Raw genomic sequence first — 16,432 nt, forward strand, 5'->3', positions numbered from 1 at the left:
TTCAATGATGTGTTCCAGAATTTTCCTAGGAATCAAAATCAAACTCACTAGCTTATTGCTGGCAGGCCCTCATCTCCTCTACCTCCTCTTGTTTCTCTCTATATCTTTTTTAAAAAATTTAGAAATCTGACCTTTTTCAACCTTGGGGTGACTCATCTATTTTCCAAGCTCTTTCTAATATGACTGACAGTGGCTCTGTAATCACATCTGCCATTTCTTTCAGGATAGGAGGGTGTAGAATTAATAAATATATTTTATACAAATAAATGAACACATATGCATACATATGATAATGTGTATATATATATATACATGTATAAATATATTTCTTCATTAATCAGATTGCATTCTCTTACCATTTCACCAGTAGAATCATCTTCTAGCAAATGAAAATAATCAAACTTTGTTCCAGCAGTAACAATTCCATTATAAGATGTTAGTCAAGTTCAATATTTTAATTAATGATTTTATCATGCCTGTTCCCTAAGGTGTTTTTTTTTTGCCAAGAGTACAGTTCTCAAAATCTATTAAAGATAAATATGCTGCTTCCCAAGTAACTACATACAAATGTGCCAAAGAGTTCCCTGAGAGAGACATTTATTTGAGTCTGTAATTAAGTGGCATCTCTGTGCATACACATGGGGCCATAAATTTTTTATTTTATTTTTAATGGTCCTATTTTTACGTCAATATGTCCATCTTTTTCAGATCATTTTGCTACTAAGTGGAATGTTGGTGATTCATTTTGGAAAACATATGAAGTGCTCAGTATATTAATTTTTTCACTATGCTAATTTAAATATTAACATAGGGACAAAAAAAATCAAGCCCTTCTCCCTCCCTCCCTCCCGAGGACTATATTCTAAATGTCCAGATGTAATGGGAAATAGTACATTGACTTCCAAGTCAGAGCACTTGGGTTGAGATTCGAGATTAGATATTTACTACCTATATGACATTGCAGGTCACTTCTCTCTGAGTTTCAATTTCTCATCTACAAAACCAGAAATTTTAATTAGAGAATATCTAAGGTTCAATTCTTAAAAAAGAAAAGAAAACCTATCATGATCCTATGACCACATATAATTAATCCTTTAAATAAATCAATCCACAGATGACCCTTGCACTTTTCTGAATCTATGTAAGGATTTATAGTTTATATGGGTAAAGAACCATAATGTTAAAAGATAAGTCATCACAGATCATATTGATGCTTCTTCCTTTGGCTTGAGACTTTACCTCCCTTCTTTTCCCTGAGTACTATAGTTAATTTTTAAAAATATGGTTCAAAGATTTGGGGACACATGTCAAAGGAAATATCCTCTCACCATCTCTGCCTCCACTACCACAAAGTACCACTGTTATGCTAGCGGATATCATAAAATTTGTATTATTTAATGATTGGTCCAAAATTGCTCCAAATTATGTGTAAGATGAAAAGGATTAGGAGGCATTCAACATTACAATACTTTATTATAGCAGAAGTTACTATGAAAATGATTGCAAAGTAAAAAAGAAACAACAAACAAAAAACCCTCAAAGAAAATAAAATCACTTCATTGCAAGAAGGCACCTTACATGTGTAACAATAGTACACAGTTTTATAAATTGTTGATATCTTTTGTTTTTGAATCATTTCAAAATTTATTCCCCTTTTCCCCCTTCCAGAGGGCCATATCTTATTACAAAGAATAAAAAAGAGGAAAAAAAAGATTCAGCAAAACTATTCAATCCATCTGCTATATCCAACATTAGATGCAGTGTTTCATGCTCATAGTATCCCACCTCTTCAAAGGAGGTATTTATGTTTCTTCTTTGTGGACAAGCTTGATCACTATAATTTCACAGATAGTTCATCTTTGTAAAAGACTTTAAGAGTGTTGAACCCTTTCCTTAAACTCTATAATGGCTAACATAAGTATTATTATCATGTTCATTTCATAGATTGATCAATAAGCATTTAGTAACTACCTACTATGTGCCAGACATTATCACAGGTAGTAGAGGTGCAAAGACAAAAATTAAGCAGTCTCCACCTCCAAAGAGTTTGTATCCTATGGGGGACACAACATGTATACATATAAATCTATACATGGCTGTTTTGGGGGGAGGCACTAGCAGTTCAGAGGGATCAAGAAAAGAATCAGGTAAGAATTCATGCTTGAATTGATCTTTGAAAGAGACTGGAGCTTCTATGAGGTAAAAATGGGTGAGGGAGCAATTCTAGGCATCACGGTCAACATATGAAAAAACATATGCATATGATATTAAATGACACATGTAAAAAACATCAAGAATTCCAATTTGACAGAACTGTTGAGTACCTAAAGGGGATTAGTATATAATAAGGCTAGAAAGGTAGAGTGGAGTCAAGTTGTAAAGAATTTTAAATGAGGAAACTGAGGCTCAAAGTGGTTCCCATTGAGTTGCCCATGGTCAGATATGTGGTAATGTTCAAAACCAGCATCTGAATCTAGATGACCTGCCACTTCAAATTCACTTCACTTTCCGCTAAACCACATTAATACCAAGTCACTCTGCCCTACCTTACCCTATTACTTAATCCCTTGGCTATTCATCTGAGTCAAATGGTACTGACAATAAAATTACACTATGTAATATGTTTTCAGGAAAGGACTATATTCAGATGACTTGTCCTAGCCCCAATGTGACATTTTTTTGTATATACCTTGCTGATATATTTTTAAGTTGGAAAATGATTGTAATGATTCATTTTTAATTTACATGATGATTCATCCCCCATGGGTGAGAAGGATGATATGCTAAGACTGTGGAATTATATTACCTTAGTTATCATCAGGGGCTATCCAAGATCTTGCCCATGAAAAAAATTGAAATGATTGTAAGAAAATGTAATTCATTGATATTGCACTATGGTCATCATAGTAAATACTTCACATTAGCCTTGAAAATTGCATTTACTACTGAATATTATCACCACTATTGATGAATTTTAGGGAAAAAAAGAAATAATAAATGATTTAGACTATGATTGAATTGCTTAAGATAAATCTATTGTGTTTCAACAGAGCTCTTCCTGTAATTCAGAACCTGAGAGGCATTAAGCATTTATACATTGATTTAAGTTGGTTTTTTTTTATTATTGTTCTCAGGTAATCGATTCAGATCCTATGGCATCCATTCCCCAGGAGACAGTTGCATCCATATAAAAATTATTTCTTTGAATTTAAAATTCTGTAGCATATTGCAGAGTACTATGAGAAATCATCAGGGAAATGCTAGCTCTACTATCCCTGCTTCACAGCAACAGATGGTGGTAAAGCAAGTTGATAATGGCTGAATAACTAAACCATTCTCTCCAGGGTGGAAAAAAAATGCCTTGCAGAAAAAAAGGTCACCATTCAATGTTTGCAAAAAAAAGTGAGTTCTGCAGGGATCACATTAGTCACTACCTCTCTTTTGACACATCATAAAGATCTGGATGGAATCATACATATAAGGGCACCTCCATCAATCCTTTTATTTTAAAGCTAAAGAAATAATAGACTGTCTTGTATTCTTAATTATCTAACCATGGCCATGAGCCTTGTCTCTGTAACAAGATATCAAGTTTTTGAGGGGAAAGAATATCTCTTAGTCTCAATATATCTTCCATATTGAGCTATTCATATAGTTCAATAAATATGTTGATTGGTTTTATGATGGATGGAAGGAAGGAAGGAAGGAAGGAAGGAAGGAAGGAAGGAAGGAAGGAAGGAAGGAAGGAAGGAAGGAAGGAAGGAGCATTTATTAGGCATCTACTCTTTTCCAGGTGCCATTCTAAGCACTTTACAAATATTATGTCATTTAATCCTCACAACAGCCCTGGTAGGTAAATGCCATCATTACCATCATTTTACACTTGAGAAAACAGAAGCAGATAGAGGTTGACCCCTGTACCCAGGATCACATATTTAAGGTCTGAGGCTAGATCTGAACTCAGATATTCCTGATTCTAGACCCAGGACTCTATCCATAGCACCTTATAGCTGCCTCTTGGCAGTTATGTATCTGACTCTATATCCCATTTCCAAATCTCAGCCTCTATTGATTATACTTCCAAATCCCATTAAATACATCTGAGAATTCCTTCACTTTATCAGATTAGCAATGGGCTTTGGTATAAATTGTATGCTCCTTGAGGGCAGGTCCCAACTTTCATCTCTTTTCATATCATCAGTGGCTTAGCAGGGACTTGGCACATACTATATGTTTAATAAGTGTTGATGAATTAATTATTTTCATCATACCTGTGATTTCAGGGATGTTTATTGCTCCCAATAAGGAACTTACCTAATTTTTTACCTGTTCTGCAACTCAGAGGCTTAGAGAGGGAGTTGGGCACTAGATGTCCTACTCATGGTCAGACAAGTACTATGTGTTAGAATCAGGACTTGAGCCCAAGACTTCCTGATGGCAAGGAATATATATGTCATATTGTCTTAGTAAATGTCATACATATATTGTATGACACGATATCTATCCTTATTTTCTTTAGAACATATGTTTGTATATGTGTGTATATGTGTGTGTGAATATGTATGTATATATATATGTATTTATGTATATGTATATGTGTGTATGTATCATCCACCATAATAAATTTCATATACTCAAAGTTCAAACTTGCAGAGTTAACAAATTTGGACACAAATTTTACACTGCATGAAGTCACATTGCGTGCAGTGACATAATTAGGGCAGAGCAACCAGTTTCTTGTCCTTGGGTACTTGAGTTTAGCCAGTGTTGACAACACTTTTAATCACTCACCAAGGAAGAAACAATGGAGTTTAGCACCAAATTTATGCAGGAAGCTACCAGATAACTGAGATTCCAGCAGCTTCCCATGAGTCATCCTCTGGTGGCAAACAAGCTTCACTTAGTGCCAAGGTCTCCACCCATAGAGAATGGGGTTCTCGAGTTTCTGTCTGCCTCCATTCCAAATAAATTTATTTTGTTAGAGGTGATTTAAGAGCATTTTCCTACTACTTATCTCTGCCAATCTTTGGGAAGTTGACCCCAAGAGAGAAGAATATTAGTTGTCTATTTTCAGGACACAAGTTTAGTCCCTCAGTTAATCAACTGCAACAGAGACCTAGTTCTTTTAAGTAACAAGACTACTGTTTTTATGGTAGGAATATGAAAGAAAGACAGACAGAGACAGACAGAGACAGAAAGACAGAGAGAGAGAGAGAGAGAGAGAGAGAGAGAGAGAGAGAGAGAGAGAGAGAGAGAGAGAGAGAGAGAGAAGTTAGTCTGTCCTCTCAAGGAAATTCTGTTTTAATGACAACATATATTGAAATTTCAGCTGCAAATCTGATGGAAAATCCCATGCTTCTTAGAGTGCAGGGGCAAAGCAGTTTGTAATACAGATCCTCTAATGTTATTCCCACTGATAAAATCATAACCATTTATGATGTCAGATCATTTAATGGTTCCAGGGACTTTGGAGGGCAAGATCTTTCTCTGCTGCATCTTCAGTGGCTATGGCTGCTGAGCACCCAAGGTTTCATCCCCAACAGAAGCAGTAGCCAGATCACACCTCCATAAGGGTTGCTTTCCAGATTGATGACAGCATCATGCCCTTCTTTCCTCCTGTACCCAGGCTACTATTTATTTGGCTAAACATGGACACAGCAGGAACAGCAATGAAGCTCCTGCCATTTTTGCAATAGCAGCAGCAAAGAAACCCCAACCCCAGGTCTTATGAGGCCTTTATAAGTACTTAACCTTTAGGAAGCTTAGGGGAAATTAACGGATGGTGCTGGGGCAAGGCAGCTGGGCAGAAGAAACTTTGACTTGCTATTCAACCAACCCAAGCTATACCTTCAGTGTGGTATAGTGACAAGAATGTTGGCCCTAGTCAGACAATTAAAATTCCACCTCTGATGTGTACTTGGGCAAATCAATTTACCTCAGTTTCCTTATCTGTAATTGAAAAAGTTGGGACCTAAGGTCCCTTTGAGCTCTAGTTAGGCAGATCTGTGATCTTCTGTGCTCTTCTAACAAAGGGGCTAAATCATGGAGACTTGGAGAAATGACACCTGACATAATACTCAGGCTCCTTTGTCCATGGGACTTTCTAATAAACCAGGGTCCCCATCCTTACACCTACCCAATTCCTCAATCTGTGGAGCAACATCATTATTTCAACATTGCTGTAGTTATTTTGAACAGCTGGGTCTTTCTACCAAATGCCTTTTGGTCAGCTCCTTACCGTGGTTACTTGGAAAGCAATTTAGGGTGTCTTCTGATCCTGGCAAACACAGGAAATACTGAGAAGCAAAGAGCCAATTTTTATTTATTTAAATTTTTTAAGGTCTTTGCTTTGGACCAATCCTGATCATTAAGTCTCATTCTAAATTACCCCCAGCGAAATAAATGAAAACTCTTGGAAGCTTAGGCTTTCAGTTTTGAGTCCTCATTTTATCTGAAGCTACGTGTGATGTTCATCCTTAATCTTTTCCAAATAATATTCACTTTGATCCAGGTTCCACAGTTGGTCTTTTACATTGCACTGTTAGCTCTTAACCCAGGCAGCTGGGGCTAGCTCTTTGCCTTTTAGAACTTCATGGGCTCCAGGGGAAGAGGCTTTCGCTTTGGTTTATCTTCCAGTTCACTTGTCCACTTTGCCCTTTGCTTTGATTGTTTAGTCCAGGGAACAACAAAACATGTTTTTAAAGCTAGCTTCCTTGAAGAGCACACATTTGTCAAGGCATTAACTGATCTTGCCATGGTCTAGTGGCTTTCCTATACTAGTCCATCTTGAAATATATGTGGTATGATTTCTGTGAATTTTTGATAGGAGAAATCTAGCTCAAAATAACACTATCTCCATCCAGGTAACAAAATTTCTCCCTTTTTTTGGCTTCAAGAGATAGGATGAGAGTGAATGGAGTGTTGTGATCGAGGCAGAATGTGCACTCTCTGACGTTCATTTTTCTCATCTATATATCTCAGAGTTGTTGTCAGACTAATGAAATCAAGTCCATGAGGTACTTTGAAACTTTAGAAATGAAGAGATATTGCAGTTATTCTCTTTAATTTAGCAAACATAAGCAGAACAGTGTATCATTATACACTATATATACATTTGGCTGTAGCCAAATGGGGTCTGGGTGGGGTTCCCCTGATATTCTACAGCTCGGATATCTGTCTGAGGGAGCACCCCACAAAACAATGAGTTATTCCTGGCAAACTGAGCAGGTAGGTGTGGCAGGAAGAGATTACAAGTAAAGGAGTGATTTCATTCTAGGCTCAATGTTCCAGAATTCTTAAGTAATATTCTCATGAGAACAGGAAATAGAGGAAGGGTAAATAATCTGTGAAAGTCAAGAGTTGATTGGGCAATATTAAGGAATAAGTTATTGCTTGTATTCAAAGATTATACATATTCCTACAATTTTTCAAAGTATTGTAAAGTATGCATTTTGACCATGTAGGTTTATGTGTGTAATATGACATCTGCCTAAGAAGAGTTTAAATTAATAGATATCTGAGAGTTTCCTTCACTTACTGTCCTCCAAGAGAAACTGTTTCCTGCTGGGGGATAGGGAGAAGTAGGAGGTTAGGAACAGAAGATTGACATTCTGTTCTCATCAGAAAGAAAGACCTACCAGGCTAGAATTAAATCTATCTGTCTACTAAATCTTGTAAATCTAGGGGGAATAGAATTAGGTTTCAGCTGAACACCTGATCACTATCCCTTAACAGGGAGTTAGTATCCCAAACTATATAATCAAGGCTTGACCCCCTTCCCACTAAATGCCAGTTCTACAAAGAACATATCTAGCGATTATCAAACAAACTCTTTTACCTAAGCTGATAACCAACAGAAATCAATGAATGTTATATAAGTGAGACTATACCATAAAATACACAGAGTGAATGAGTTCCCCAGTGGGGAGCAAGAAAACTCAGCTCAATTGAGAGAGAGTCCCAGATTTCACCCAAGAAGAAATTCACTGAAGTCTCTAGTGTAATAAGCAGGAGACAGGAACGTGAAAAAGGTTCCAACTTTCTCCTTGTCAGCTTCTTACCAGAGTCTTTATCATCCTTCAAGGACCTGAAGAGAATCTGGAACCCAATGACTTCTTTCTCAAAGCTGGAAACCCAAAGTTCAGGTTCTGTCTTCTCCCAAACTCTCACCAAACTCTGACCCTCACATAAGCTCTCAGGGCATTGAATAATCAATTTCCACTAATGGAGAGAGTCCTATGCAAATGAGCTTTGAGACTAAGGTTACCAGGGTCATAGTTCTAGATCTAGAAGAGACCTCAGAACCCATATATTCCACCCCTTTCACTCTAAAGATGAGGACCAGAGAAATTAAGTGACTTGCCCAAAATCATTGGTATTTAATGTCAGAGGTGGAGTCTGGACCCAAATTCTCTAACTCTAGAACCAGAATGCTTTCCCTTGTTCTATAATTCTATAAATATATAGAATTATTATATATACATGTATTAATTTACACATTCATATATATGTGAATATACATATGCATGTGAATATACATATATATGGATGAGTAAGTACATGTATGAATATGTATGAATATAGCAGTTTTATATATTGTAGCAGCAAGCACCCTAGCATACTTAGGGTAGCTGCCAACACAGGTTCTTAGATCTGCTTTCCTAAAGGAAAGCAATTCAAAATGGGTTAGCAATCTTACTTTAATCAATCGAACACTTATCACTTACCTAGTTCAGGGGGAAAAGTCAGCACCCTGAACTTCAGAGAATACAAACAAGTTACAAGCAGAAGTTACAAGCAGACAGAGAAACAGATCAGTAGACAGGCTTCCAGCTGTCTGACCATTACATCCATACCTAGTCAGTTACCAGAGAGGGAAGCACAAACATCTGGGTTTTCAAATCCAGGGGACTCAACAGCTGCCCAGAGTCTCATGTGGTCAAATCACACAACTCTTCTCAAAGTGAGCCCCAAGGCAAAACCTCACATCAGGGTATATATAGCCTTCTCCTGTATCAGAGAATATAACAACCCTCTTGATCCACTGCCCAATCACAAAGCAAAAATGTGGGGGCATTCCTGAAAAAAAAAAGCCTCCCACCACAGGCTCCATGTGACCACATTCAGCCTACGAGAGGACAGAGTATATTTTCAAATCAAGGAAGGTTCTCAGAGTCACTTAAGCCTATTAAAGGGCCAAGGGGCAGGGAAGATCTTCAGATTCCCATTCCCATAACATATATGTACAGAGTCTATGAAAATACACTTATATGTAAGTACATATGTGTGTCTGTACATAGATACATGTATATTATACACATGTATATTATATTATATATACATGTATCTACATATACATCCATATAAAATATATACACATACATAGAAGTATATTATTCTGTGACTCTATGCCAAGTTGATTTCACAAGATCAGTCAGCAGAAGGAACATACTTATCACAGGCCACTTTTTTTTTTTTAGCAGGAATCATACAATCAGATTTAGAGCTGGCCAAAACCTTTTGAGTCATTTACTCCAACTGTACTGATGTCACAGATGCAGAAACTGAGTCCCAGAGAGTTTAAGCAGCTTGCCCAGATTTACATAGCTAGTAAGTGTCTGAGGTGAGATTTAAGCCCCAGTTTTCCTAACTTGAAGTCCTATGCCCAATGACTAACCCAGGAACTTCTGGCTAACTTAGTAATGTATGCCCATGCAGAAAAAATATTTTTTCTGAACAGCTTTTAATTCTCTTGAAAAATGGCCAAATATCAGGAAAAAAGAAGAGAAATATGAAATTTCAGCCATGTTCCTCAAACCGCAGGTTCTTTCATTCCCCATGCAAACTAGCAGGTTATACTTAAAGAATCTTTGTGGAAAGACAAAATAACTGAGTTCAAATGCATCAACTTTCTTTTGCATTTAACAGCACATAGAATAACAACCTATTCTCCATGGAGATTCTGATCACTCTATTTACATAATATCACTCATTTTATTCATAGAAATGCAGTGTCTTTCCATGAAGGAGTGCTATTTCTTTTATAGATATTTTTCTATAGGGACTTATGGAATATTTTCAATGGATGTTTCTTATAATTGAGTCCCCCCTTTTGCATTTTCATTAAGGGAATTTCATTCTCTGGTAGGGTTTTTTCTTTTTTAGTTAACAAAAGTGAATAATTGATATATAAAACTGCAGTCTGATTTTTTTAAAAGATATCTCAATGAAAGAGTCAGAGAGAAAAAAAGATATAAAAAGCCTACTGAGAAAGACTATAGGTATTAATCTAGAAATCATTTGCTATCAATAATCTTAGTAAAAATTACCATAACCCATTTACACTACTTGTGGTATACTGAAAAGGTCTTACTATGAGCCCAACTTGGGGTAGCAGGGAGGGAGAATAGCACAAAACTAAGATCAGCTCTCACTTTTGAAGTGAAAAATCCACTCCACCAGATAATCTAACATATCAGATAAAATGCTGGACCCAGAATCAGGACAGAGTAGACTTGGAAGACTGGGACTTTGGCCCCTTGTGTTAGTATCTAAGCAAACATACTGCTTCCTCAGTGCTGCTCAGGTCCCCATGCCTCCTGTCTTATGTTTTATTCCTCATAGAGACAGTCATCATCCTTGTATTATATGGTCTTGTTCTTCTCCTGGGTTTTACCATGCATTACAACCCCACACTCTCCCCTAACCTTACTTCTAGGGTTCTATTGTCATACCTCCTCTCTACTCACTGCTGGTTTCATCAGCCTCCTCCCACACCCTTTCCCCACCAACAGCAACCCTAGGGCTGACGCTCTCTACTATGGGACAACTCTTTCTGGCAAAACTACATTACAGTTAAGCTGTATACAACACACACACACACACACACACACACACATACACACACACACACACTTTCCTCAATATCATCCCTACCTCTACCTCCCCCACTCCTACCCCAATCAGAGCTGGGGTTGGAGTCTGGTAGACCTGAGTTCAAATCCAGTGTCAGACACTTTTAAACTATGTAACCTTAGGCACACCATTTAATGCTGGTTTTCCTCAGTTTCTTCATCTGTAAAATAACCCCTCTCAGGGTTATTGTAAGGATCAAATGAGATAATAATTTTAAAGTCCTTAGCACACAGTAAATACTATATAAAATTAAGACATATGAAGTGATATAAAATGAATAAAGCAGAACCCTCTCATAAAGATACATGATTAATAGTTACATAAATGAAAACAACTTTATGTCAAATAAACTGAGATAATATAGCAATAATTTCTAATAGAGATTTAAAGTTCACAAAGTGCTTAATATATATATATGTGTATGTATATATACCTAATATGCACACATATTATTTCAATTGATTCTTTCAACAACCCTGTGAGATGTGCCATTATTATATCCATTTTATGGATAAGGTAACTGACACTAAAAGAGACTAAGTGACTTGTCCAGGGTTACACAGCTTATAAATTTCCAAGAAAGAATCTGAACTCAGATTGATGTTGATTAATATTGATACTAACCAATAAAGCACATACTAGTCCTTTCTTCTGACAAATGGAAAAGTACTCAAAAATAAGGGTACTTTTATATCAATCACAATCATTTCTTCACATTTATTTCCTGAACTCTTATAGAGGACTGAACAAGGCAGGGGTGGAGATTAGGAATTCACCTAGAAGTATGGGAATGTGATATGTTAAAATAAAATTTACCAATTTTTTTCAATGTGTTATTCCTCCCCCAAAAGGTATACAAAATTCTTAGAAGTTGAAGCTTTCAATCTCACACATTTTTTAGTATAGCACACTCAGATCTGAAACCCTGTTCATAGATTCAAAGGCTCAGAAACCATAAGGGAGTTGCTCAGAGTTTCAGAGGTAGTAAATGCTTAAGGCAGGTTTTCTTGACTCCAAGTTTAATACTATCCACAGTAAGCAATTACAATTTTAAAAAATGGACAAGCCACACGAGTTAACCTAAACACTAAGCATAGGAAAGGCCTCAAAGACAAAGAACAAAGAAATGTTCTTTTTATGTTTGACAAATTATTATGACTGACAAATTGTATTGTGGAGACCTGAGATGGAGATTCAGAGAGAATCAAAGAAGATGCCTTTCCCCCCCCCACTTATATACCATAGGCTAGAACTTTTGCTAACCTTATCACCATGTTGTTCTATTACAGCACCTAATGTTTAGTGACTCCCAAATAAAAGGCTGATATCAGTTTCCTACAGTTTAATTATTAACAGCAGCCTCATTCAGCTTGGCAACCTAGGCTGAGGAAACATGGCAGCCTTCCCCTTTATAGCTCTCCCTTTCTACCTGAGGTTGTTCCTTCTTTTTTTTTATTAAATAGCATCCATTTACCTCACTCAGCCTGTCCCCCCTCTTTAGTCAGTGTCCTGACAATTACCTAAGCTGTCACTCTTACTGTAAACTAGCAAAATTCTTGCTTAAAGCCATTTTTTATTAAAAAAGCTTTATATTTTAGGGCGTTTAGTTTTAATCAGTTTTAAAACCAAACCAACAAACCTTTCTCCAGATTTGCATTGTACAATTCATTATTTATTTGTTTTCTTTTCCTCCTTGGAATATTGCTTTTATGTACTGCTGTGAGCCATGTATTCAATCTAAATTCATTATTTTTCACTATTCACAAATTCACATATTTTTCACATTCATTATTTGTCTGGTCAACCCTGATGTTCAAGATAAGCTGAAACACTTGTTCCAAACCCCACCCACCCTACTATTGAAGTCCTATTTTTAAAATGCCCTCTATAACAATTCAACCTGACACATCTGGGTGTCTGGGTCATTTGCATTTTGTTTGAGACAATTTTCACATAAATCTCTCTGGTTTCTGTTCCATAATTCTCAAGTTCCTGATGTTTCCAACTGAGATGACCCAGAGGAAGAAAATAGCTTGTGAAATGTTGCCTGTACTGCTAAATCATCCCTGAGCACCCCTACAATATCTCCTGGGTATCCCTTGGCAGCCATAACAGTTGCTTGTCCAGACTTGGGAAATAGAAACTTCTTACTGGGAGATTTCTCAAACCATAATAATGAAGTGATTTGGTGACTATTTTGAAAAGCTCTGCTGTCTTTGAGGATTATAGGTTCCTATTAAGTGCACTGAAGCAGCAACTTCATTGGAAGTTGTAGGTTTGGGGAAGTTTATTTCCTCCACAGGGGAATCTAAGGGATTACATATTTGCATATCCCCTTGACTTTGTAAATTGATTTACAAGTCATTAGCTATGCCTATGTAATGGTAATGTCAATAGGAAGATCCTTCCCATCCATTAATAGGCCCATATGCCCTGCTTAAGTCACAAGAAAGCCTAAGTCACATGACTTTGAGTCACATGAAGCCTGTAGTGGGAGGAGCTTGCTGCATTGGTGGAGCAGGAAGGGTGGTGCAGAGCCCACAGGAAGTTGGTCAGAGTAGTTAGATCTGAGGGAGAGAGGGGAGGCAGGCAGAAATCTGAGGGTATTTGTTTGTGGGCAGGCCCTAGCAGGGGTAAGTCTTGGGGATGGTAGTCCCCTCTGCATTTTTATTGTGTGTATATTTCTTTGTTGCTATGATGGACTTGTCTTTCTGGTGTTGGGATTCAGCTTTCTGGTATTTGAATAAATGTTTTGGTTCTTCTTCCATTTGAAGAGTCTGTTACATTTTGTGATTCAGAATTACACAGGCATATTCATATTCACTGTAGGCACTGTAAATATCATGTTGGCATTACAGCCTATTCTAGTCATTAATTTTTATTCGTTTATCTAGATATCTAGGCTCCAGTAATCCTTACCCTTCATGGGATCATAGGATCATAGATTTGGAGCTAGAAGGTACTTTAAAGACCATTTAAACAAATTTTCCTCATTTTACAAATGAAGAAACTGAGGCCCAGAGAGACTGAATGACATGTAAAGTCACAGAGGTAACAAATGGAAGAGTTGGGATTTGAATTCAGCTCCTCTGGCACCAAGTCCAGGGCTCTTTGCACTGTATCACAATGCAGCAATTGCCACTTACCTGCTAATTTCTATCTTTACCTTAAAAAGTATGTCCTGTCTCCTGATCTAGATTGTAAGATCCCAATTGCAGGTGACTGCCATACATCTCTACATCCTTTCCCAATACCTACCACTACTTTGCAATAGCAAACATTAAATAAATATTTGTTGATATACATTCATGATCTTCACTGTAAAAGTAAAGACACCGAGGAATAAGAAGATGAATTCACTCCTGAATGTCTAAATGGTGGTGATGTCATTGCTGAGTCTTCAGTTCTCTAAGACCTCCTATACAGTGACATGATATTTTTCATTCTGGTTCTCCCTGAACCTGTATGTGTTTGACCTCTGTTTCCAGCATAAGAGAGTTTGATTAATAATATTTGAGTGCAAAGAAACTTTTACTGTTGTTCAGTTGTTTTTTAGGCATGCTCATTCTTTGCAACCATATTTGGCATTTTCTTGGCAAAGATACAATGTCAAATAGTTTGACATTTACTTCTCTAGATCATTTTACAGATGAGGAAACTGAGGCATACAGGGTTAAGTAACTTGCCCAGGGTCACCCACCTAGGAAGTGTCTGAGGCTGAATTTGAACTCAGGAGGATAAGTCTTCTAGACTCCAGGCCCAGCACTTAATTCACTTTGCCACATAGCTGCCTGCAATTAAATAGGGAGAAACATTAATGACAACCTTCTGAATGGGTACAGAGTATACTTTTTCACTTGATAATTGGCTGAGATGACTAGATAAGAGATATATAGATTTTCATACGAAGCACATGTCTTTCCCAAGGCTGTTATGAATGAATAAGTTTGGGTTTTTTAAGTATTTTAAGGTTCTAGATAAATAAAGCTATGTTCTGTAAATATGATGCAGGCTACGGCCTCTATTACAATGGTTTTTCGTTCTAGAAAATAAGCTTATAAATATATTTACACGTAATGTATATGTCTTTCATGAGATTGCTTTCAGTTGCAGGAAATAAACTGATACTATATTGAGGTTTTTGATTAGTAAATTGGGGAATGTGGCTCATCGAAACTATAACATTAACCCACAGCAACACAAAAATTGGCTGAGCTAGATTCAAACCATGGGTTTCCTTTCAATCTTCCATTGGTTCTAACCACTGAAGAACTTTACCTTTCTCTTGCTTGTCCTTAATGGAATTGGCTGTCTCTCTGAACTACTTTTAGCTGTGACTATTCTAGAAATCAGTCAAGTAATTGCCTTTTCCAGGATGGGAAATTGATATTGTCAAACAGGCTGAAAAACAAGAAGGCAAAATGGGAAGAAAAAAGAGAGAGACCATAGAAAAGAAGCAAAAAAAAAATCAATCCCCATATCAGAGAGGTCTATGTCTTTTTTAATCATCCTACTTTATTCATCCACTGACCAGAAACTCTGAAAGTCCATTTATTTATTCAGTCAAACAGACCTAACTTTGCCCTTTTAAAGATGGGGTTTCTGTTGCATTTTTGACTTGAAAGAAATCATGGTTTAGAAACAAAGGCAAATGATATTGAGATTTAGTAAATGAACATACATTCAGAAATAGATTTAAACTTACCCAGAGAGAAAATTAATAATGTGAACTGAGTTTGAATTTGAGAAGACTTAATCTAACAAATAAAATTAAAATGAGAAGAAAGAAGTGAAGGGAAGGGAGAGGAGAAAGAAAGTGGGTAGGGGAGGGGAGGGGAGGGAAGGGAAAAAGAAAGTCACTCACACCTGGATAGAATCCTTTACTGGAAGATCAACATAGTACAATCTAAGCATTGAGAAAACACATGTAAAAGGTAATGTCTCTATCTCACTATGTGTCAGTTTGGGAACATAAAGAGAGTTACTGAATTAAATTTTAGATGGAAGAATGCGTTTGATCAGATTTTTTCTTATTAATAATATAAGTTGAACATACAAATCCAGGAAGTTTACTTACCAACAGCATAACCCCAAATTTAGCAGGAGATTGACAGCAAGCTTAGCTGGTATTGCACTACGCATTCAGGTATTGCCCAACAAGGAGGAAAAAAAATCAATCACTTATTATATAATTACTATATAACAGCTACTGCAACAAATTCTGGTGATATAAACCCCAAAATAAGAAGCTGTGACCAGGGTGGCTAGGTGGCACAGTGAATAGAGCACAGGCCCTGGAGTCAGGAGACCTGAGTTCAAATCTGACCAAAGACACTTAACACAAAAACTAGCCATGTGACCTTGGGCAAGTCACTTAACCCCAATTACCCTCCAAAAAGCAAAAAAAAAAGAAGTTGTGACCTCAGGAATCTTACATTCTAATATCCAGTTGCAACATACAAATCAGTATATACAATATATACATACGTATATAGGTATACACACAAAATGAAAGGGA

General features: G+C 36.8%; 1 long non-coding RNA gene across 1 annotated transcript in view; it reads right to left on the reverse strand.

Annotated features, from left to right (window-relative positions):
- LOC138145139 (uncharacterized) overlaps positions 1–16,051 on the reverse strand; it is a 29,799-nt gene extending 13,748 nt beyond the window's left edge. The window contains exons 1-2 of the long non-coding RNA XR_011164121.1: positions 15,992–16,051; positions 14,615–14,705 (exon numbers count right to left, since the gene is read on the reverse strand). This is a non-coding gene — a long non-coding RNA (uncharacterized lncRNA). The remainder of the gene's footprint in view (positions 1–14,614; positions 14,706–15,991) is intronic.
- Between the last annotated feature and the right edge of the window lie 381 nt (positions 16,052–16,432).

This window comes from Petaurus breviceps, unplaced genomic scaffold, assembly GCF_028583685.1.
Source record: "Petaurus breviceps papuanus isolate PSGF00001 unplaced genomic scaffold, PetGlider_PUasm1.0 90730, whole genome shotgun sequence".
Lineage (NCBI taxonomy): Eukaryota > Metazoa > Chordata > Mammalia > Diprotodontia > Petauridae > Petaurus > Petaurus breviceps.